The sequence below is a fragment of the Saccostrea cucullata genome, unplaced genomic scaffold (assembly GCF_032062105.1).
Source record: "Saccostrea cucullata isolate Sc308-1 unplaced genomic scaffold, CSIRO_AGI_Scuc_v1 ctg1753, whole genome shotgun sequence".
Taxonomy (NCBI): Eukaryota; Metazoa; Mollusca; class Bivalvia; order Ostreida; family Ostreidae; genus Saccostrea; species Saccostrea cuccullata.
The window spans coordinates 44,799-70,047 of NW_026938591.1; the positions used below are offsets into that span (position 1 = coordinate 44,799).

Genomic DNA, 25,249 nt, shown 5'->3' on the forward strand with positions numbered 1-25,249 from the left:
GATCAGACATAACATGGATCGGACATATTACTGAATTATCTACAGATAGAAGAAAATATCTGCATAAGTGATGTAAAGCGTTACTTGTGGAAGACAATTATTAAAAATAAGTGATAAAAAAATTAAGCTTTCATTTTCACTCCATTTTATATACATAACACCTATATATCTCAGTACAGTGAACGGGACATATTGTTACTTAGGATGCCCCTCCACTATGACTGATAGTTAGATTGGTTTCGCTTCAAATATATAAAAAAAACTGTAGCAATGTCGTGATTATCACGGATAAAGGAGCAGGAAGAGAAAAAAAAAACCGGCGATAAATAATCTCCTGGAACAGTAGAGAAAGTGGTCGAAATATAATTTGTCCCATTCCCGGGTACATGTAGTACTATTCTAACCATGCTGAGTGTGCATGGCGATTTTAAATATTTTTACATACAAACGAGTCTCAGTAAAATATTGAAGACAAGCAACAATCCTTTGTTGATTAAAATACTTGATTTTTTCAACAATAAACATAGGCGCAGATTTTTTTTTAATGCAGTACACAATAATATAATTTAAGATTAAAGAATTAAAACGCATGTCTTACGTCACCCCCCCCCCCCCCCAAAAAAAAAATAGAAGTGATAGCGATATGGAACATGAGAATTAAAAATACACTGTATAATTTTGCATAAAGGAAAAGATACATACCTGAAAGAAAAAAAATCTAAATCCGAATACGTGTGATATCAATATTAACTAGCGGAATATGACATACCTGGTAATATAACTAGGAAAACTCGAATTTAGGGCTACAATCTATTATACTCATCTTTCAAATCAAATTCATGTTACTTGCCCCCCTTTTTTTCTTTAAAACTTCAAGAATTCTGCAAGACATATATTTCATTGTCAAAATGCACGAATAATCGGGGGTCGTCACATAGACAAAAACATACGTACCCACTTTGATAATTCTATTTCGTTATAATAGGCCCAGATTATAGTTTAGGAAAAATATTTAACCATTACTGCGCCGGGCTTTACTTTATATTTATCCTGTCACAAAATTTCAATTTTTTTTAGAATTTATTACATGTATATCAGATAATAATTATGTCATATAATGCAGTGACAGATCGATGTCTAGAGTATTAAATACTTTTAAAACTACATATTTAAATAGAGAACTATTGTAACGCTCGGGTGTACAAAAGTAAGCAGTTAATGTTGAATGTTCTATAGCAAAGGACTTTTTACGATGTTATGACGTTACGTTACAAATAATGACGTTCCTCATGTAAATTTCATTCAAAACAATGCCATACTGTCATATCTCTTCTTGAAAAAGTATTATAGATATCTAAAAAAGGAAAACAGTTATGAAAAGCTACAAGTCTACACTATCTTTATTGAAATTCTCATTGATTTTTTAGTTAAGGCGTATTTCGATGGTTCGTGGCTTTAGCTCTTTTACACGACATATCCCCCAAAATATATAATTATATATACAGTTAAACCTCTTTATCTCAAACTTGTAAATTAATTGTAAAAACATGTAATTGTACATTAACTGGGAAAGATTTCACCATACAACATGTATTGCAAAACAAATGTGTATGGGGGATTTGATGAAAACGTCCATCCTCTTATCCTTTCTTATCATTTTCTATGTCATTAATTATAACGTATTTGATGGTCATAGTTTTCCAGAAAAAAATAGCTGGTAATTCTGGGGCGATTTAAATACACTCCCTAAATTGTAGGTTGATAGCCGTATCATGGGCGGTGCAGGCACATAGTGAGGGGCGTTGATTGAAAGGGGGGGGGGGGCTAAACCAACAAAAAAGGTAAACCCCACTTTTAAATGCCTATATTATGTCTAATGTCTATCTTTGCAAGAAAGTGGGGAGGGGAGGGGGGCTTAATCCCCACCCAACCCTCCCTGGGTTCTGACGCCTATGCGTATCCAGGGTTTCAAGGATCTTGAGAATTTATTATGTACAATTTCTGACAGTGTTGCGATTAAACGCAGTATATGTAGTACTCGATTGATTTAACACTTGTCGATAAAGGTGGAAAAAGTAAATGTTAGGTTACGATGTATCTTCCTTTCTTAAACTATTCTATTTGCATATTAACTTTTTAGGAAAGTTACATGATCGAGTTTATAGTGAACAAAGCAAGCTATGAAAAATTTTGATACATGTTTTTCATCACCGTAATTTTTCTTTTAATGCGTGTTTTTTTTTTCTTGGCTACATTGAAGCAGTTCTTCTCTTCACTGTGCACAATGATCTCGATCTCGGTCAAATTGTATATATAAATAAAAAAGAAAGTCGGATAAAAAAAAAAGAGAAGAAAATGAGCACGATGGAAGTAGACTTAGCAAAATAAGATGTATTATTTTGAAAATTTTGAGCCATATTTATTTTGATCTTAGTATAAAAAAAGATTTGAGATTATATTTTTGAATACCATATTCTGAAATAGTTTTTATATCAAACCACAAATGATGTGAATGAATGAAAGTCAAAAGACGTTATCAAATGTCGTATGTGCACATTGTGAGTCACAGACGCCGGAACTGGGGGGGAGGGGGGACTGCAGGCGTAGGATAGGCTCCCTTTCCGCTTTCAAAAGGTATGTTGTATTGCAGTCAAAGAAGAGTAAATGGTTGTGTTAAAAAAATGGCAATGAAAAAGGTTCGCCCCCCCCCCCCCCCCCTGCCCACACACACAAAATAGTGTTTAAGTACTTTTTTTGCATGTCAGGGTTTTTCAGGACTTATATTTTACTCTTTTAATTAGCCCCCCCCCCTCCGTACTTTCAATTTGCTTCTGACGACAATGTTAGGGGAGGGGAAAGGAGGGAGTTGAACAGACTCTTCAATGCATATACTCAATACTTGTAGCGGTCCTGAAGCGAATTATGAAATCAGTTTGAATAGTCTTTTTAAAAACGGCTACAGTGTTTTATCAATCGCGTTGTTGATAACGTATTTTGTATTTCAGTGTGTGTGAGGGGGGGGGGGTTACAGTTATACCGTGTAAAGGTATATGACAAATTCTGAATATATCAATAAAATATCCTGATATTAAGCAAGAGGAAAAAGAGAAAGGAGATTTCCTACAAAAATTTTGAAACAAAATGAATTTAATTTTAAAACAAAATAATTAAAATGAAATATTTTAGACTTGAATTTATTTATTCGTTTTCTTTTTTTAATAAATATTTTTCTACGAAATGATAGAGGTTTACAGCAGTTTAGTATTTTTAATAGAAAAATTGCCATTTGCTATTTTCCAATGCATGACTGTGGCTTATTTAACCACAAACAGAAACGGAAATTGTATTAAATGGTTGAGACATCGGGATCGAGATACCTTTCATATCTCGATACGGATACGGATACGTATACGGATACGGATACGTAAGATAGAACAATCTCTAATATTAGATATTTTAGGCAGGGGTTAAAGTGCCCCAAAATATAAATTACTTCATGATTTCAATAGTTACACATAAAGTGGATATTGTACATGTGTTATAAAGCTGACAATTCAGAACTTTGAACTTTCTCTGATTGTAAGTTAATGACATTGCAATATAATACAAAAAATTGAAATCAAATTTGAGTTATCATTTATCATGTTTATAGTTTTGAAAGGGGTGGATACACATGGTTATGAAAAAAATATCGCAAAGTTTTGTATAAAATTCTATTTTTAAAAACCTACAAAAGTTATGGTAATGGTAATGCATTACTTTACCAAAGTAATGGTAATGTAATGCATTACTTTAAGAAAATAGAGTAATGGTAATGGTAATTTAATGCCCAAATTGTTGAAGTTGTGGTAATGGTAATGCATTATTTTCAATGTAATTCGCCCCAAGCCTACTGAGTACCAAGATATAGCGCAAATAAATACAACCACAAAACCTTTAAAGGGGCATAGACACAGTTTCAGATAAAATTTCAAAATTTATGTTTTCATTTTTTACAAATATTTAACTAGGGTCTTTCTAATGATCATCAACAATTTTAATGCCAATTGTCCAGATGCAAGCCCCAAACCTTTGTTATGTAAACAAGGCTAGTGTCATGTCTTTGTTTACCCAGGTTAATATACTAAAATATTTTCGTTCAACGTAGATAATTTCAAATAAAAGTTAATTTTATATACGATTCTAAAGTTACTATTGATTTGCTGAACTTTATTTTGTTATTAATATGATGTTTTCTAGATGTAATCAAAAACAAGGCACGAGCCTTGTTTAACATTATGAAGAATTTTAAGTTCTGTATCTTTGTTGTTAATCAACAAATGATGTTCAAATTTTTGCTAGTCAATAAATGATGCCAAAGGTAAGAATTGTAGGAAATGTAAACATTAAAATGGGTTTATAAAAAAAGTCAGCTAAAACTGTGTTTAGGCTCCTTTAAGAAAATTACATTTTTTATGTATAAGGGAAAGTCTTAACTTATATAGCAAGCAGTTCATGAGTTATCAACCACTGTTTCATTATTTGACACAACAATATAGATACAAAACTTAATTTAACATAATACTACATACATGTAGGTTATATATAAATGTTAAATTAACCTAAAATACAAACGAAGAAGATATATTTTATCCATTTCCTTATGTTTAAGGGGAAAAAAGAGACTCAGGAAAGTAAAAGGGGTTTATTTATGGATTAAATGTTTTTTACCAAAGTATCAAAGTAAAAATTAAACAGAAAGCTTCATCAATGCGCGTAGCTCATTTTTCAATAAGAATTATTTTGAGAACAAATTTTTGTCCAACATGCAGCTTAGTACATATGTAACATAAATTTTCAGACACCGAGAAAAGACGAAAGAATATTTTCAAAATTTGTCATATCATTACCAGCTTCTCTTAGAAAAACAGTTTTACATGTAACAGAAAAAAACCTTAACTGTTATATTATTCCTTTTTGCTATATATAAATGGATATATTTTCCCTATTATGGCGATATCTTTAAGTTCATCATTGTAAAGGGAAGCAACCCAATTATTACTTAAGTAACATGTTGACAACTCTTTTTAAGTCCAAAAGATTTTGTGCATCTCTTCATCTAAATATTTACGTATCACAACCTGTTCATGCACAAAACAACTTAACATATGTGCTTGCTGTAAAATCTTAAAAAGTATTTCTGTCTATTTAACATGGTAAGAATTCCGTCCTCACTCAGGGTTGTTCTTTTCATGCATTCTTTAGATTTAAGATTAATGGCATTTTCCTGCTTTGGTATCATAAATTAACTTTTCTTGACAGTTTCATTGTTCATACCAGTTATATCAAAAAGAAACATTAGACATACAATGGTTTCTTTCCTTCTTTCCAGCAGCTTCATTCGATCTGATTTGTTTAAGCAAAGGGGGATATTTCCTAAGGAAACGAAAGTAGAAAAATAAATAATTCAGGAATGAAATTGAAAAGTTTTGAAATTAAGGAAATTGCATCTTTCTTTTACAGAGTTATCTAGAAGCGGGAAATACTAGTACACATGTAAAATCAAACAAATTTGTTATAAACGTCATACCAAGAAGAAGTAAAGTCCTGCATCATTGCAAAAAGAGTTTGCACTATAGTTGGTGAGGAAATACAGATAATGTTCGTCTAGAATAGATGATTAAGCTCTAACAAAATGCTACGTAAATACAAACAAATCGAATGATTAATTTAAAAAAAAAACTCATGACATGATTTGAGACATTGCAATTTATTAGGTACGTATGCACGTGACAGAGAAGATATATAATAGAAAACAAGGGAAGATAAAATTTAAGAGGCCCATGGGCCATATCGCTTACCTGAGAACTGTGGCTTCGAAAAATCTAAAAATCAATCTAGTATTGAAAAGCTTTAATGTATTAGTGGTCCAAACCTACTCCTTCTTAAAACGGATGGGGCGGGATGTATGATTTGAATTAACTTAAATCCACACCAACAAAACGAAGAATGCTTGTATATTTATTTAACTTACTGTCGCTTTTTAACTATAAGTTTCAAATATCTCACCTACTTCCAGGGGTCATAACTTGAACTAACGCGAATCTGCAGTATCTGAGAATGTTTCATTACAAATATAACCAATCATGGCTCTGTTGTTCTTGTTTGTAAGAAGATATTCTTAATAAAATTTCCTATTATAATATTTCCTTCGTTAAGATTTTATTGTCCATGATTACCCAACCCTACCCCCTGGAGTCATAATTTGAACAAACTTTAATTTACACTACCCGAGGATGCTTCCATATAAAGATCACTAATCATAATCATTGCTTTGTTTTATTTATAAAAGATGTTTTTCTTATATATTCCTAGTATGTAAAACTTTGACCATCCACTGTTGCCCCACCCTACACACGGGGATCATGATTTGAACAAATTTGAAGCTACAATACCTGATGATGCTTCAATAAAAATATGACCAATCATGTTTTTTTTGTTCCTGAAAACAAAATATTTAATAACTTTTCTTATACATTCCTATGTAAAAGACCAAGGTTTTATTATGGCCTTATTTGGCCCTGTGAGTATCGCAAAAGCTGAAACTACGTGAATTTAGTTAACAATGCGTAAAATATCACTTAAAATTTGGTGATTGAATATATCAATATGACGTAATTTTCTGGTATTGTGACGTCACAAAAAGCGTCAATTTTCTCATATTCTGAAAAAGTTTACAAAAAGGCCAATTCTTAATGGTATTTTTCTATATGCATCATAGGACGCAACTTCTGATCTAAAATATGCAACTAGTAAATGATAGAACTGTTTAAGAGAATTAACAGACATGTTTTTTTTTTTCTTTTTTTAGATCAGAGAGTGCGCTGATATTATTTTCTTCACTCAAATTTACCTTTTCCCCTTAAAATTCAATAAAGATTGCAACTAATTAATAACGCCAGTTCTCCAAAATCTTGGCCTATAGGAGAACATTTTAAATATTAAGAAATGAAAGCACTAAGTCTCTATTTCATTTTAATGCTTCTAATGAAACTTTAGTGGTAGAGCGTTCGCTTCGTGATCGGGGGGCCCGGGTTCGATTCTCGTTCGCGGCGCTGCGTCATGCCTAAGGAGTAAACAAAGGTAGTGACTGTTCCTTCGCCAAGCGCTCCGCACTAGAAATGAAAGTCACGGGTCTTTCGGATATGACCTTAAAAACGTAGGTCCCGTGTCACGGTAGGCGTTGGCACGATAAAGAACCATCACTGCTCAATGGCCCTGAGTGCCAAGCATAGGTCTAAATTTGAAGCCTTTCACCGGCAATCGGTAACTTCTCCATATGAGTGAAAGTTCTAGAGTGGGACATTAAACAATACACAATCAAGCAATCAATCAAATGAAACTTCAAGTGTTAATCAATCAACTAGTATATCTACAGGGCCATTATATGCATAAAGTAAACCGAGCTCTTTTGATCGTCCATTGTAGCCCCGCCCTTCACCCGGGGGTTATGATTTGAACAAACTTGAATCTACACTACCTGAAGATGCTTCCACATATAGTTTCACCTGTCAAGACCGAAAAGAAGATTAAACATGCCACCTAAACTTCACTATTTTTTGATTATCACCCCTTGAAAGAAGGCAAGCTCCTTTATTTGAAACAAACTTGAATCCCCTTTACACAAAGATGCTTTGTGGCAAGTTTGGTTGAAATTGGCCACATGGTTCTGGAGAAGAGGTAGAAGTGTGAAAAGTCAGTCAGATAGATGACAGACAGACGGACGACGGACAAAATGTGTTCAGATAAAATCACTTGAACTTTCAGCTCAAGTGAGCTAGAAAAACAGGAAACAAAATGGTTACCGTATAGCGGGTTGTTTTAGCAGGGAGCTAATTTTGGCTTATTTTAGCGTTTTGATGATATTCCTCTATCTTAAAATGAAATTGCTTAAATAGTCTGTCTCAGTATTCTTCTTAGTGTCCATCTGCATAGAGCTGAATCTGTGCGTCCGCTAAAATAAATTACGCCAAAATTTTTGGCATATCTTTGAGTAGGCAAAACGCCAAATTTTACATTCGCCAAGAAAATCCGCCATACGGTAACACTTAGTAAAGGAAGAATTATTTTTTTTCCGTCAACAAATGAATTGACTGTCTATATTTTATATGACAATATTCCCGATAAATATATATTATTATAACAGTTACTTGATCCGAAGGGTCGTACCACGTCGAGTTGACAGGCGCGGATTATCAGATCTAACGAGACGCGAAGCGTCGAGTTTGTTCTGATGATCCGCGCCTGTCAACGAGACGTGATACGGCTCTTTGGATCAAGTTACTGTTATAATGATAAATTTATTATATACCCTCTTGTAACTGGCTAAATACCGGTATATAAAGTAATCCTCTAGAGATCAATAGTATAATATTATTCCAATCAATAAAGCATTTAAACAAAGGACTTTTTAACGCGCAAGAAAAATAACTTCATTTTTCTGCGTACTACGTCATCAGTTTCAGAGAGTGGTGATATGGATTCAGAAAACCACAGTGTGGTGATCCGGAAAGTCGGATCACGACGTCACGTTATTGCATAAATTCAACAGTAAAATTGAGTGATACACGTTAATACATAATAAAGTAAATTACCTAATAGAAACAATTAGGAATAATGATCAAATATCAAGGAAAGTAAATCAAAATTATTAAACAGTGCTGGTATTTTGTATCTTGTTTCTTTATAAGCATTTTCAGCCCAAATATCTAGATGCCATTCGGAATGAAGAAACGGCAATGCATTTTATTCGTAATGTTAATGAAATATATGGATTTTCGAAAATCATCTGGTTACATGTAAGGAAAATGTAGTTGCTTTTATTATCATTTTACATGGGAAATGCACTGAGAGTGTTAAAAGATTAATTCGACAAAATCTAGAAAGGAAGAGGAAGACTGGCTTGGTGGGTTTAAAGAACTAGAATTAAACATGTAAAATATCTTTAAACCCGCTCCAAAGCTCTCATCAAAAAGTTCTCTTCAGAAGACTGAAACCTTGCCAATGTCCTTAAAACAAAAGATAAGTAGTTTTGTTAGAATTTTAAGAGGAAATGCTAAGAAAAAAATGCCATAACGAAACATACACTGTAATACTATCTAACAAAAAGAAAACTTGTTTGAAAAACTGAAAATTTGTAAATAAATGCGCTGATGCTTCACTGTATGATATAACAAAATCGATATAGATAAATTATGATTAATTTGAGGTGAGTGTGCCGTTTCGCATGACTTTGTGCAATATTTCAACAGATGTACCGCGTAAAGATAAATTCGCCCTTATGTGTGATTGGTCAACTCATTTTATCAGCATTAACAAGGAAATACCAGTAGTCTGATACACAAGAATTTAATAATAATCAGGGATAAGAGAAATTCAAATCGTAAATCTTGATGTTAGAAGTCATAAACTATTTACTTTGAGCGCAGCTGTCATCAGTGGTTATGACGTAATGCAAAACAGCACACTTAACTGGAATTAATAATTACATTTTTAAAAATTTGGAACAGGATTGGCAATGTTGGTGATCCTTTCGTTACTTTGTAAACATCTACTTTCCATTGAAATAGCACATTTCCGGTATAAATGTTCTGGTGAGTAAAAATAATTTTGAAAATTCGTGAAACAAACAAATTTGTGTTATTGTGGTTCTGTTGTTAAGAAATGTTGTGCTTGATTTTATAGGATGTTTTTCTTTACTGGATGCATCTGTGTGTTCAAACTGTTCAGAAGTTGATATCAGAGGTACATGTATATACGTACTTTTGTTTTTCATTGTAAAAAATAAATTTAACTTTTTTTAAATTTATTTTTATTGAATAATTTGACAACAGATATCACGATATATCTCAGTGAACATTACCTAAAAATTATTCAACAATGCTCTACTAAAACATGTAAAAGAAGAAAACATGAATGGTATTTGAAAAAAATGGCTCTGTGAATAAAATTTCTAAAACCATATTCAAAAGGAGACTTTAAAAAAGTATGAACTATTACCATGTATTTTTTTAAACAAATGAAAGCAAATATTTCATAGTGTCATATGCTTTAGGAATGTTTGTGTGTTTTTTTAGGATTTCAATATTCAAAATATTTTTATTACAGATGAGAATACATCTCTAGATTTTCAACCGACTCACAGCTTTAAAGGTATTTTTAAATAAACACTCGTTTATTATTGATTTTGAATTTAAAATTAAAAAGAGAATTAAAGTTAGAAATTCGTATTAAAAGTAATGCACTAGTAGTGAATGTATAGTCACGCATATCTGGCGTATCTCAATCAATAGGTTGTAAGCTAACTGTAGCAATTCGGAAATATAACACATCTTGATAATTTTCTTATCTCCCATCAACTAATCACATTTGGCATTCACTGATAAGCAACCTGTACTAAGTACATTTGAAGTGTCAGCCTGTCAACATATCTGCTCCGTGACGTTATAAAACGCCATCGATTTTTGTGGTTTTCAATAAGGACTACCTATCTTCTCAAGTTGATTTTTTTTCAACAAAGCAAAATATAAAACCATTATTTGGTATACGAATCGATGTAACAATTCTTAATTTGAATTCCTAGGTTGTTTATTCGTTTTTGCTCCATTGTTCAGAGAATATGATGACCGACATTATTTAGAATATTTTTTGTTACTAAATGGTAACCTGCTCTGCAATCCGATTTTTGCATTTTTTACATCTAGGTAAGTTTTGATAAAATTGTGACACTTTAAAAACATTGATACAAACTATTTAAATTTATTATTAAAATATTTTTACCAAATTTGGGTAATATGACGACAAATAAAAAAAATGTAAGAGAAGTCCACGAACTTTTCGAACAACTTCTTATTTCTTTTTACTCAAGCCCTAGAGGGGCTTGAGTTATCTAAAACGATGCTAGGTCATCGATTTACTCAGTTTAAAAACACAAAAATGTATGATTTTTGTAGATAAAAATACTTCTAGAAACAAAAATGAAGCTTATCTTGAAAACGGCAGTATATTCAAAGATATTTAGTATTGATTTACGGATTCTTTGCTATGGCGAATGAACAATGAGTGAAGTTCCGCAGCCGCAACAGTTTCAATACAGAATTTCACGCTTTCCTTTTCGTAGGAATATCAGGTAACTTTTTACAGTCGCCGACAAAGCATCCTTGCACGAGTCCACTGCAGACTCTGAAAGGTGACGGAGATTACCACATGGTTATGAAATTCTACAATGCATGGCCAGAAAATGTATGACTGTGCCTGCAAATTATGTGTACTTTGAGTGACAGTAAAATAACAGCACAAAATCAATGTTAAATTCTCTTTTTATCTTAAGCTTTGGTAACTTTAACCTATATTATATTAACTTCTTTTGGATTCGTACGGAATCAGGTACTGGACATGCCGCTCAGCTAGATGAACCCCATCGTCTCAAGCCATGGCCCAAAGTAGGAAAGGATCTTACATTTTGGCCGTGGTTTGCAACGATGGATAAACTTGTAGTCACGTGGATTTTTTGGAGCCCGGAGCCCCCCCCCCCCCTCCACTTTAAAAAATTTCTCTACAGACCTGTAGCAAGCTATTTAGATTGATGTATATATTAAATGTATTATACGTCATTAAGCAAAAAATTAAAAAAAACGTATATACGAGGGCTGTTCAATAAATAATGTCCTGAACTATATGACATACATTACAGATATCATATGACATTAAACTTGACTTTCTCTCATTATTAAATCTTTCATGAATTTATAACAGTTTATGTGACCTTTTTTCATCACATAGATTTATCGTGAGAAGCTGGGAAACAAGGGCTTTTCGAGACACTGCATTATAAATGTATGGTAAAGAATCAGTAAACTAGAGTGAAAATAAAAGCTTCATTAAAGCTGCCGCAAAACTTGTTAAAAATCCCAAAGAAATATTTACTGAAATATGTTACATTTACAGCAACCAATGCCTGTTTTATAGACAAAAGAGCAGGTGGATTTCAATGTTAAAAAAATATATAATGGGCATCAAAAATGGGTACCCTCCTTGCCAACAAAAATTACAACAACTTATGTACTGTTCGCCAAATTTCAAAAAATAATATTTGATGATGTATGATTGACTTTAAGACGCATAGCAAATTTGATAGACATCACATCGGGGTAGTTTACACTGTATTTAAGAAACGTTTGACGGTTAAAAAAGCTTAGTACTCAAAGGTCACCCTATATTTTGAAAAATAAGTGAAAACGACAGTGTTTACGAAAGTCTTAGCAATTATTTTAAAATATCAGTAATTGTAGTTATCCACGTTTGTTTTATTTTCAAACAGATATTGAAACATGAATCTATATAGCTATTGCTTAAGACCCTAAAAACAAAATTTACTATAAGATGTACTTGATAAAAACGGCGAATGTCTGACAAGTGCACAGGTATGCAAGAGCACAAAGACAGATTTATATGTAATTTTCTTAAACATTAGTGGTATTGTTGTTCAAAATCGTATTTGGAGAGACAGTTAATTTCTGGAGGAGTCTAGAAAGCACTTTTTTGGCCAAAAAATCAAAAGGTTTATTAGAGGAAGGACCCATAATCAGGAATCCACTACATTGAATTTCTTCAAGACAGCGTCCAAACCCGCATGCCCTGAAGAGTTAAGAGGTTTTGGGATAAACAGAAAGTTAATATTTTTTCACATTAACAATATTTGCCAGATCTTTGACCTTTTGACTTGTTTCTATTTCCAAACTTGGACAAAACACCTTTCAGAAGGAAGAAACAAGTTCGGGAAATCATTGGATCTGCCATTTTCCAGTATACGAAGGGTCATACACAAAAATGAGTTCTACAAACGATCAGAAATTGAATAAAAAATGTTACGGACATGTACTTTACTTAAAAGAGATTAATTAGTAAAATCATGAAGAATAAATCATTTAAAAGCGTCTTTTGCTTCTTTCTGAGCACCGAGGACATTATTTATTGAACAGCCCTCGTAGTTTGAAGTATACTAAATGTCTACATAAAAAAATATTTCATTAAATTAAGAAACGGCAACGTTACCAATTCATCCTCAAATATTAGTACATGTAGTTTATTCAACATAAAATCAATAGCCCTCATCTTATACCATTTTAGGTTATTAATGACGCTTCCTAATTGACTTTCTACATCTTGAGTATTTCTGACGTTTTGTCAGTATATACTTGTTTTTTTTTTGTTTGTTTTTTTGTTTTGGTTTATTGGGATGTATTTATGGATACCTGATTTTGTTGTGTTGTAGATCGTTCGACAGAAAAGAAAGCGCGTGTTTGGAATTTGTATGGTCATCAATTTATTAACAAATAATTGTCGAAAAAGAATAATGGGGCAGCTTAAATTATTTCATTCGTATATAGAAAAATCATTAAATAAAAAACCAAATATAGACAGATTGTGGATAATAAAAACACTCATGCAACAAAATCCATAAAAATATCATAGGCGCTTGAATCAAGGATACTGCAATTTTTCTATATAATGTATCGTCGAGAAAATTCGAACTACACTCGTAACATTTTTTCAGTGTGCAGTGTTAATTTTTAGTTTTTTGTTAACCTTTCTGCCTCATATACACTAGAATGTCACGGAAATTCAATTTTATGCACGCCTTAAAAATGACATATCCCAGTTTCTTTTTAGTATGCAGTGGGATATGTCATTTTTAAAGCGTGCATAAAATCGCTGTGACATTCTTGTGTATATTAAGCAGAAAGGTTTACAAAAAACTAAAAATTAACACTGCACACTGAAAAAAAATGGTACAAGTATAGTAAGAATTTCCTCAACAATACATTATTAAAAAAAATACAGTATCCTTGACCCAAGCGCCTATGAAAAATATAAGGATTTTACAATATTATGCAATTGGGGTTATGCATAAAATGTCTATAATGTCTATTTCAGTTTAAAGCAGTTTCAAAATGCAATCAAAGATTCGAAGGCTTTTGATTCACATTATTTACTGACGTATTCATTTCATCATCATCATTGTTGAATGTGGGATATTTTGTCGCTTAATAATGTTTGTTTTTATACGCGATGAAAAACATTCTCTCTTCCATTTTGAATAAATGACATGCTTTAAGAGGGCTTTTTTAAATGAAGGATTCCTTATTTAAAAGAATTTTATATTTTGTTCACAGATTAAAATATATCACTGGATTTTACCCCCTCTGGCAGCATAACAGGAATTAAAAAAAAAAAGCTTTCACAGGATTTGATCATGTGACCGACCCACTTTAATTCCCATTGAAGTTTATACACTTGTTATTTATTTCTTAAATAGTATTATATGTATATCGTGTATCATATCCTTTATCTAATTTCATACAATTTCACATACAAAAAAAAAAAAAAAAAAAAAAAAAAAAAAAAAAACGCACAGTAATTGAAAATGGATATAAATTCTTATGATTATGAAGTCAACTTATTTCAAAGTTAAAAGATAATCATCATTATTTTTTGTCATTCTTTTTAAGAATAGGTCCAAAAAAATAATTAAATTATCACAAATGATATTTTAGAAAAAGCAGCATTTTCAGATCCATTTCATTCCCAAAGTCTTCTGGTTGGAGTGATAATCTGCGGGATATTGGTCATAATATTGACAGGAATTGTTGTTTTCTTAGTAATGCACATCGTCAGGCTGAAAAGGTAAAATAAGGCGTATATTGATTGCTATTAATTATAAATAGACTTAATTCATGAGTTACAATGTAAACATTACAACATATATCATATTTCTCTGTATTAAACTGTTGTATTTAAAGTATTAAATATTTCATTATTATTTAACAGAATGCATTATTTTGATGTAAAAGAAGGCATTCAGAATGCAGAACCTGTCTCCTCTTCAGCGAATCTAGATTCAGGCTATATCACTCCCGGTGAAGCACAAGCTGATATTCAACCTGAACAGCATTACAAAGAACTCTCGATTGTAAATGAGTACGTAGAAATTGTACATTGAAAGCAGTGATCAGAACAAAATAGATACTGTATGCAGGGATATTTTCGCCCAGTGTTATTTTCGCCCTTTCACTCTTGAAAACAATTTTGTCCCGTTATATATTCGCCCAGTCACAGTTTTGTTGAAGAAATTATACTGTGTTCTTTGAATTCGCCCCGTTTTAAATTCGCCCACATCAGGCTTGGGCGAAAGGGGCGAAAATAAAACGGGGGCGAAAATTTCCCTGTATACAGTATATTGGAGATACAAATTGGGCATGGAAAATATCCATTGTTTTCTCCTGCAACATTTAGAACGACAACCAGACAAAATGCTTTTTCAAAACACTATGATTGGGGGACTACTGTATAGCAGATATGAAAGATAATGGGATACTCACACTACATTGTGAAATAGATGAGAAATGTAATTATGCCGATATAATTCTAAACCACTAGCTAGGATAGTCATATGACACTTAATAATTTCCTATATGTACTAATTAAATCCTTCAAGGTCTTCTGCAAAAATCTGAGCATTTAAATCAACATCCACAAACATAAAATGCTTATTTCATAGCCACATTCTAATTATAAAGCATTTCTTTTTAAAAGATGTTTACTTCAAATCCTAAACGCAACTTTTCAATCATACGATTTGGCTTATCTTGGCTAATTTATGAAAAGTTACTTGAAATTTAATGATAAACTTTTTAAAGTATTTAAAGATCGTATTGGTCTTGATGCTCAGCCCTTCTACTTATTTAACAAAGTCTGTACCTTTTATTTGCAGTATATACACACAGCTCCACGCACTTTGTAAGCTTAAATGGTTATTGCACAAATTAAGATCACATTTTTGTAATAAAAATTAACATTATAAATTTTCAGTACGATGGCATAGCCCTATGTTATATTACATATATAACGTCAAGTATAAATGTCTTTTAAAGCTGAGAATTTGATTTTCAAGTTGTAATTTTATGAATGAAGGTTTTACATACCACCTAGCTACAAAATATTAATACTGATTTCCAATCTGCAAAGTTCAAAATAGAAGACATTCTTGCTCCATTAAAAAGTACCCAAGAAGGGCCAACAAAACGTGTTGAATGACCTTTTACCTCAGTATTTTTTCATAAGCTATTTTGATGGTAAAGACTAGCTTTCTTGATACTTTTTGTGTTGAAAGAGGTTTATGAGAACTATTTAATGATAGAAACAACCTGGTTTCATCTTTATCCTTCAAAACTTGTCTAAAGTTGTCAGTTCCTTTCAACTAAAAAGCTAATGTTTTTTTAGGATCTAACATTTTATTTACTGAAAAAATTGGTACACACATCTTGGCGCCAAAATGATTCGCTCGATCTTGTTTCGATAGTCCTTGTCTCACAAAAGTCACAACTGTTTGTTACTGTCACAGCTCCCTTGCCTAACTTCAGGGATGTCTGAGCACCTTCAAAATGTCGTAATGGCTACAAGAAAAACAATTTCGTAAGTCACATGTTTTAAAAAAGCAAATTTCAAACTTCAAGAAGACGAATAATGCATTGATGCTGTCCAACAGGTACAAATAGTGTTCAACTTCACAATAAAATGGTATAATACCTTCAAATTACCTGTATTATGAGAAATGGGTCTTCTAAACCATTTTTGAAAAAAAATCAATTATAAACGACGAAAATCAATGTCAGTGACGAAACTTAAAAACAATAAATCTGTACTTTGCGGGACATGTTTTGTGACTATTATAAATATTTTACAACTGGTATAACTAAAAACACAAAACATGGGCAAAATTTATCCAAACCGGAAGTGATCTAGATCTTTGTCTGAGACCAATACTTCGCGTCAAAAATAGCTGAAAAGATTGTAATACATGGTCCTAAACCACTTTAGAAACATTTTTGAATCAGCACCTTCAGTGGTGGGAAAATGGCACTAAAGTGGTGCTCATAGCAGTCCAGTATCATCTCAAACAGTCTGAATAATTCATAGAGAGGTACATTTACGTTCGAGACACCCAAGAAGAGTCTAATTATTAACCAAAACGCATCTGATTGGTGTACAGGCCTGCCAAATCCACGGATCTAAATCCCATTGAAAGGGACTTTTCAAAGGAATGTTAAATCTCCACTCCACACCATTTCAAAGGTTTAGAATAATTCATGCAGTAGGTGTCGCGGCAGATAGGTCAACCTCCTATTCAAAGAGTACATGATATCTACGAGAAAAGATGTCTTGAAATAATTAGAGCGAGTGAAGGTCTTATTCTATTTTTTTGTGAATTTTATTTTGAGGGTACATCATGTCTTTGACACTTTGCTTTAATGTCTGACGAGATACTTACATGAAATTTTTGCAACATCGAATTGAAAAATACACCATTAACCAAGATTTAAAGAACATTTCATTGGATGCATTTGTTCCTCATAACTTAAACAAAATGTTAAGTGAACACTTTTGTTTGGATTCGGTGCATATTATAGACCCTCCTTATACAATTCTCTCAGAAATTGTGCACAATGTTAATCTACTAAATATACTTAAAAGGGATATTTATTCCGTTTATGACATCAACTATTGAACTTTCTGAATTTACAGTTGTGGTCAAGTTGAGCTACTTTTGTCCATGATGCTGATAAAAGCTTTCTAGTTTCTTTTGGAAAGCCTTTATTTTTTGAAAATTCTGTTGATAGAAGCCATGCCATCAAATTAAGAAAAATTGAAAAATTGGATCTGAATGATAAATGTTTGACCTTTCTTGAACTTAGCTGAGGAATTGTAGCTTTATTGTTTTATATTTTAGTCTTCGACCATAACGCTACATATCCCGTAATGCAAACAATGTGCAATATTTTGCTCACTGTTTGAATTGGGAAAATTTTCTCCACTAGCAAACATAGGTAAATCATCTACCTTTTACTCCATAATTCTAAACACCTTTTAAAATAAATTTGTATAATTTATCTACCTCCCAACCCTTTATAAGCGTCTCTACGAGTGATAAACTTGCTTGAATTAGAATTTTCTGCAATCCCTCAGACAATTCAAACCAATCATTTTATCGCCTGTGAGGCGACTGTAAAGGGTTGAGAAGCGGATAAAATAAACAAACTGGTTTAAGAATATGTCTTGAATTAGGGGGTGAAAGGTAGATGATTTACCAAAGTTGGAAAGTGGATAAATTCTCTGAAACGGTGCGCAAAATATCTGGCGCCTTAAATTGCACATTTTTCGCATTACGGGATCTGTAACGTTATGGTCAAAGTGTAGTATAAAAAAAAAATAACGTCACACTTCTGCAGCTAGGTTAAACTTAAATATCTTCTCTTGGTGGAAGTCTTATTGGTATATCTATCATTTTTAATAGATATGTGTACCAATGTCTCCTTGGCGGCTGTGGCGCAATGAGAATTATTTGACACTGAAAATGTTTCATGTGTGACAGAATTTTCTTTATGAGACATATTGGGGGTATGCATATGCTATCATCCTCTCCCATGATATTGACAATACATCTACTGCTAAAAAGCTTTCTGATCTGGAATCCAACAACAGTATCCTTGAGTCTTATGATTCCATTTAGAAGCAAATAAATATATCAGTGATTTCTCAGTAAACAGTAATTATCAGTATTTATCAGAAACAACTGAAATGATCAGCAACAACAGTAATAACAGTAAATATCAGTATTTAGCAGCAAGAACAGCACCGTATCAGTAATTATCAAACATTATCAGTAAAATTTTAGATTCTCAGCACTTTTTTTCTTCCAGTAGTGCTACTTCAAAACATTTGAGTGTTTTTGTACCTTTTGAAAAAAATGCATTTTCTACCCCTGTTTGCCCCCCGAGAGCGGAAATATGATATCAAAAACCCTATTGCAAATCTTTACAGGACACCACCATGCATCAGCCAATAGATGATTAGGCGACAGTGTGTTTGATAAGGAGAGGATATAAGGAAAAGTGTTTTTGTATTTTAAAGAAAAAACGCTATTCTTCTATCCATTTGTCGCCTGGAAACCTTAATACACATCTACAGGACACAATGAAACATTTGCCAAAGATGACTAGATCAGGTGCAATGGAATTGTAAGCTTCCCCTGCCGACTGTCCAAACCCTCATCATGTTCCTTGTAATGATCGAAATAAAGAAAACATCCGTGGACAATTTTAGTGAATTAAACGAATAGAGATCTGGAAACCAGATTTTCTTTTAGATAAAAATGGTCCCCATTTTTGCTCTATATTGCACAATATTTAAAATTCAAGAGCTTAATTGCATATCTTCATTAAACCACTTATCACATTCTAAAAATTTAAAGGTCAATTGGACACTGCTCAAAATAAAAGAGGAGTCTGGTAAAGAAGAGCTGGAGTGTGACAGTCGGACGTACGGACAGACCAGGGAAATAACAATATACTCGAACTTTCCTTAGAAAATTCGGGTACAAATATCAACTAAATAGGCAAGTGATAACTATAATTTTATAATCTCTGTATGAAATATAGTATGAACAACGTACATATAGTATGAACAAATGTTTCAAAGGAACATCGACGGTATAAGAATTGATAACGTCGAGCAACATTTGAAACACAGTATTTCATAAATTATCAAATTCCAATGGCTTACAACGTGTTTTATACATAACATATATGAATAGTGAATATGGTTTCGTTGTTCTCATGTCATGATCAAAGCAGCACTCTTGACATTTGTATTATCGGATTGTAATAGAAAGATTAAAGAAGCAAATTGGCTTATTTAATACACTTTCAGCGAAGAGATACGAATACTGCGGATGTGTTAGAATTGTTTATTAAGTATAAAAATAACAAAAAGAAAGGTATACATGTAGATATGCTGTTGCTTTTTATCTGCATAATACATAAAAAATGTTTGTTTTTCAAAGCGACAAAAATTTTTGGTCCACTTTAGCGTTAAATTCATATAATTGTTATAGTTACCAATAATAATTTTTAGATGATATGTTGGTTATGAGTCAAATGGTATCGTATCCATTCAGTGAAGAAAAATACAGTAAAGCTTCGTTATTTTTTACTCGTTGGGAACGAGTAGACCATGGTACCTCCAGATCAGTTTGACAAATCAAGGATATTCGAGATATCTGTGTTCCAGATAACGAGATACAAAAGATAAGTTTATACATACCAGTAAAATTCGAACAATATTGATTAAAGCTGTTTAAATGAATTTCAGGGAGAGTTTTAAAGCAACTTTAATTGTCTTCAAGCAATGGCGAAAAAAAGGTCGCAATACACTGTACCTTTTTTATACCATGTTTCACATATTTGTTACTTTATAGCTTTATTTCCGTATATAAGTTACGTAATCTCGTGACAGTCTTGTTTGATAAGCCTATGATAAGAGGACGAATGCATACCTTTAAAATACAAGGATGGTATACTCACGATCTGCATACATATTGATTGTTAAATAGAAAAGTAGGACGTGTTTAAATTGATAACATTAATACACTAAATTCGAGACACAAGAAATTTAATGCAAATTATTTGAGCATTTATAATTTTAAAACAAATAGCACTACAACTTATGTCACAGGATGTATATAATGTTAATAAATATATTGTTTATATATGTGTATTGCACATATATAAAGTATGCAAAACAGACCACAAAACTGAGAATCCTAACATTCCAAGGGGAAGGATCAGGATCCTCAGAGGAATTAACATCCCTCGATGACTAGTCACACACATCGTGAACGTCAGGTAGACGGGGCATTCTCTAGTTGTATTCATGATACGTATATGACCAAACAGTATAACAATTGAAATGAAAAAAAAGAACCAAGGTATGAGTCAGGTATTGGTAACAAATGCGAACCAAGTAATAACAGGAACCATAGAATTTGCAACTTTCTTACTTTAAGCTGGATTGTTGATTACCTTGTAGGATCAATTTATCTTCAAAAGTCGGCCTTGGTTTAAAATCTGAACATATTCAAGGAACATGTGTACTGCTGAGTATCGAAGAAAATGGGAGATGTTAAACACTATGTAAAGGTTATAGTAGGACTACATGTATTACTAGATAAATCAGAAATGTTGACAATGAACAAGCTAAAGTCATTTCGTTTGTCCTTTCTTAAACATTGAAAGTGTGATATATATTGCTCAAGTGCCCCTGCTTATATATTTTTAGTTCCCTTTTCCCTAAGGCGATTTGAAATGCTTCCAAAAAAAGTTTATGTAATATATAATCAAAACAATAACATACTGAAAATGATACAAGGAAACAAGATTTATCGCTGTAATATATACGCTTAAAAACAAGGAAGTCATTGTATATTCTTAAAATTTTTCTTTGGTATGATACGTTTATTCTGAAGGCTTTCTTCTTGAAACATTGACGAGAATGATGGCAACTAGGTTAGGTAAGTTTTGCTAATGAGCTTATGTTAATGATCTTTATCAGAATAGGTATGCACTTATAACTATATGCTAAAATGTTTTGAAATTACAAAATCAAGGTGACATTCGAACATTATATTCAGAAATTGCTTTAGTCTTATAGCGAAATTAAACCGTGGATGTATTGCGTTTTTTTTTATTATTGCAAATAGTTTGTGTTGAAGCGCATTTTATATGGGCTCTTACAAGGATGTAGTAGTATTTTGTTTTTCACTCGGTTATTAACCTGGCAAAGAAAAATTGTGAAGGATAATTTTTGCCATTTATTCCAAATTGAATTTAACGATTGGATTTGTCTCACAATCATCGAATTCATCCAAATTGCATAAGATCGAGAGCATTACAGCAAATCAAGAGCAGAGGGGTAAAATTATACATTGACTCTACAATGCTATAAGAAAGGGATGTTTTGATTTCTTTTAAAACCAAATATTATTAACAACAGATTTCAACCTTACAACGTATGGGCAATAAAACTAATACATGTATTCAACAGCAAATACATTTACATTAGTGGAAAGCACAACATCCAAACAAAACACACTGGGTAGTAAGGTAACACAAACAAATACAAACATCATTCTAGACTACCTAGAGTACTTAGAAACAAAACCTTTTAGAAAGTTAGCTTTTCTAGGTTTAAGGGAAAGTATTTACTAATTTAATTTCACACGAGCAAGCTGATGATGGGTTCTTACTATGTAACAATAGGATTTCCCCCAACCCTGCAGTAACGTTTCAGTATCCTATAACGTCCCACGTACACTACATGTATACACAGCTGGTCACCGCTGCCAAAGTTCTCAACTTTACAGTCCACACAGCAATGCTTCTCGAACACTCATAATACATGCACACGGTTATATCTTTTGCGACCACACAGGTCATACATTTTCTCTTATAGATGACACACGTTTTCACATCCTCGGCCTGCTCAGAACGCACCTATACGTGCACAATTTGTACTATAATTCCGATTGGATTCTGCATTTCATATGCAAAATAGTTTTCATTTCATTCAAATCAAACATCCATTAGATGAATAATATAGAAATCAATTTTGTCAAATATTACCACGGTCGATCAAGCAAAATGACACGCTGTTATTGGAATGATATAGTAGAAACCCGTCTGACAGCCGGGACCAGCTATCAATAAGGACTATACGATGAGAATGAAATTATGATACACCATAACCAACGAAATAAAATCAAATGAAAAATGTGACAGTATCACGACCTGTTAATGCACAAAACAACTTAACATGTTGTTAATTCTGAAAGAGTGTTGCCGACCGTTTAACATTGAAAGAATTCCGTCCAAACGCAATGTTGTTTCTCTCATGCATTCTTTAGATTTAAGATTAACGGCATTTCCGAGCTTTGGTATCATAAATACGATTTCACAGTTTTATTGTTCATACCATTTATCTAAAACAAACAAACTTGCAATGATAAAATTACAATGATTTCTTTCCTTCTTTCCAGCAGCTTCATTCGATCTGATTTGGTTAAGCAAAGGGGGTAGTTCAAAAGTGAACGAAAATAGGAATTAAGTAACTTAGAAATATAATGGACAAGTTTTTCAGGAATTTCCTATTTTTCTTTAACAAAGTAATCTGGAAATGGGAAATATACATGTAAAGTCAACCAAAGTAATAATGTCATTAAACAGTCATACCAAAAAAGAGAGTAAAGCCTGCATCATTGCAAAAAGAGTTTGCACTACCGTTAGTGAGGAAATAAAAGGAATGTTCATCTAGAATAAATGAAAAAGCTCTAATACAATGTAAATACAAACAAACCGAATGATTTTTTAAACAAAGGTCATGACGTGATTTGACATAGAACAATTTAGCAGGTCCGTGGCTTCGTGAAAGAGATGAAATTAAAAACAGTAAACAAAATGATAATCGCTAAGTTAAGAAAGAATGCTTTGTAAATACGATTGTAATTTTTTTTCGTCTAGAAATTAATGATATTTTTTTTTATTTTGAACAGGATGGACAATGTTAGTGATCCTTTCATTCCTTTGTAAACATAGAATTTCCATTGAACTAACGAATTACCGGTATAAATGTTCTGGTGAGTAAAAATGATTTTGAAAATTCATGAAACACAAAAAGAACAAGTCTCAATAAGGCATTATCTGTGGTCACCGGTTACTCGTTCAATTTTAAACTTTTATTTAAAACTTAAAAAGTAAATCATATTATTTCCTTATGTCTCTATGCCAACGTTTAAAAATATCAAATAATTACAATAGACAATGAAGGTGGGGTCCTCTGATTTTCATGAATATCCAAAGAAATTTGTGACATGTACCCTCTTCACAGCTTTCGTAAACATCAAGCGCAGGTTTGTTCAAAGTCGAGATTAAAATATAATGTGTTTATTATATTCATTTATAGATTGTGTGAAAATATCTTTAATAAACAACCTTGCGCTCTATGTTTTCTACTTCAAATTATCATGATTTGAATGTTTCCGGTGAGTACATTCACATAGGTTTAACCTTGTTGACCTGCTAAGAATAGAAAGAAAATCACGTGATTCCATACCGCCACAGGTAAATACCTCCGGAAAGTGTGTTTTCCGAGGAAGCAACAAATGTACTTAGTATTTAAAAAGTGCATTCACCAGCTTTTATTTTTCAAAAATTCAAAATGAGAATATATATAGAATTCGATAAATATCACTTATGTTAAATTTAGATGATTTTCAGGGACATATTTTAATTATTTCTCATACATGTTATCGCAATTTTCCTGGGCATATAATTGCAAACAGCACACGAATTAACATACGAGTTGATGTACATCAATACATGTATTTCTTGTGAAAAGAAAAAAAAAGCAAGAAATACCAAAGACGTAACAATTTCTTCACATTTAATCAGTCTAAATAAACAAATGGACTATACTGACCACTTCAATTTTCAAAGCAACCTTATATTCTTGTCACGTTTAGGGGTGCATATAAACACGACATTTATTAATCAATAATCGACAAGTATATCGGAATGTTCATTGCAGAATATAGAGTGAAATTATGAAAAAGATATACATTTCAGGTAGGTAGTATCAGGAGAGGGTGACCCCTTCATTCTAGAGATAAATCTTGAGTTCTTGACTGGAAAAGAGATAAATCTTTTATTAAGGTATTCAATCCCCAATAGGAACAAACTCAATGAAATTAAAAACATAATAACAGATATGTAGGTATCGAATACTTAGTTTATTTAGACATGATTTCCATTTATTACTATTATTATGTATAGTGGGATGTGTCCTAATTTATGACCTTTAATTTTGGAGTTACCTTCCCCTTTTTTTTTGATTAATGAATAAAAAATCAATTAAAAAAATTTTAGCCGTTAAAAAATTGTTTTCAATTGACATTCTATTTTAAATGTTTCACTACATCTCTCCACCGCAGGATTTTTTGATATTCAAATTATTTTAATTTTTATTTTTGAAAAAAAAAAATAATATCAGAGTATTAAGTACTTGATGGACATTTAAGGGTAGAGAATCCGGTCCCATTGGGAAATCCTTAAAAGAGATATCTCTTTAGCTTAGAAAGATATCTCTTTTTGAAAATCTAAGGAGACCGATGTTTCTGACTAAAATATCTCTTTCAACCTTGCTAAAGAGATATCTCTCTTACTTTAACAGATATCTCTCTCAATTGAAGAGATATCTCTCTAACTTAAGAATTTCAATCCCTAATGGGACCAAATTCTCTACCCTTAAATGTCCGTTAAGT

The 25,249-nt window shown here is 32.2% G+C and overlaps 1 long non-coding RNA gene across 1 annotated transcript; it reads left to right on the plus strand.

The window, feature by feature from the left end:
* Window positions 1-9,528: 9,528 nt before the first annotated feature.
* Window positions 9,529-14,261, plus strand: LOC134250721 (uncharacterized). Its single transcript, XR_009988573.1, has 3 exons — window positions 9,529-9,632; window positions 9,724-9,783; window positions 14,214-14,261. It is a non-coding gene; the product is annotated as an uncharacterized LOC134250721 (long non-coding RNA).
* The last annotated feature ends 10,988 nt before the right edge of the window (window positions 14,262-25,249 follow it).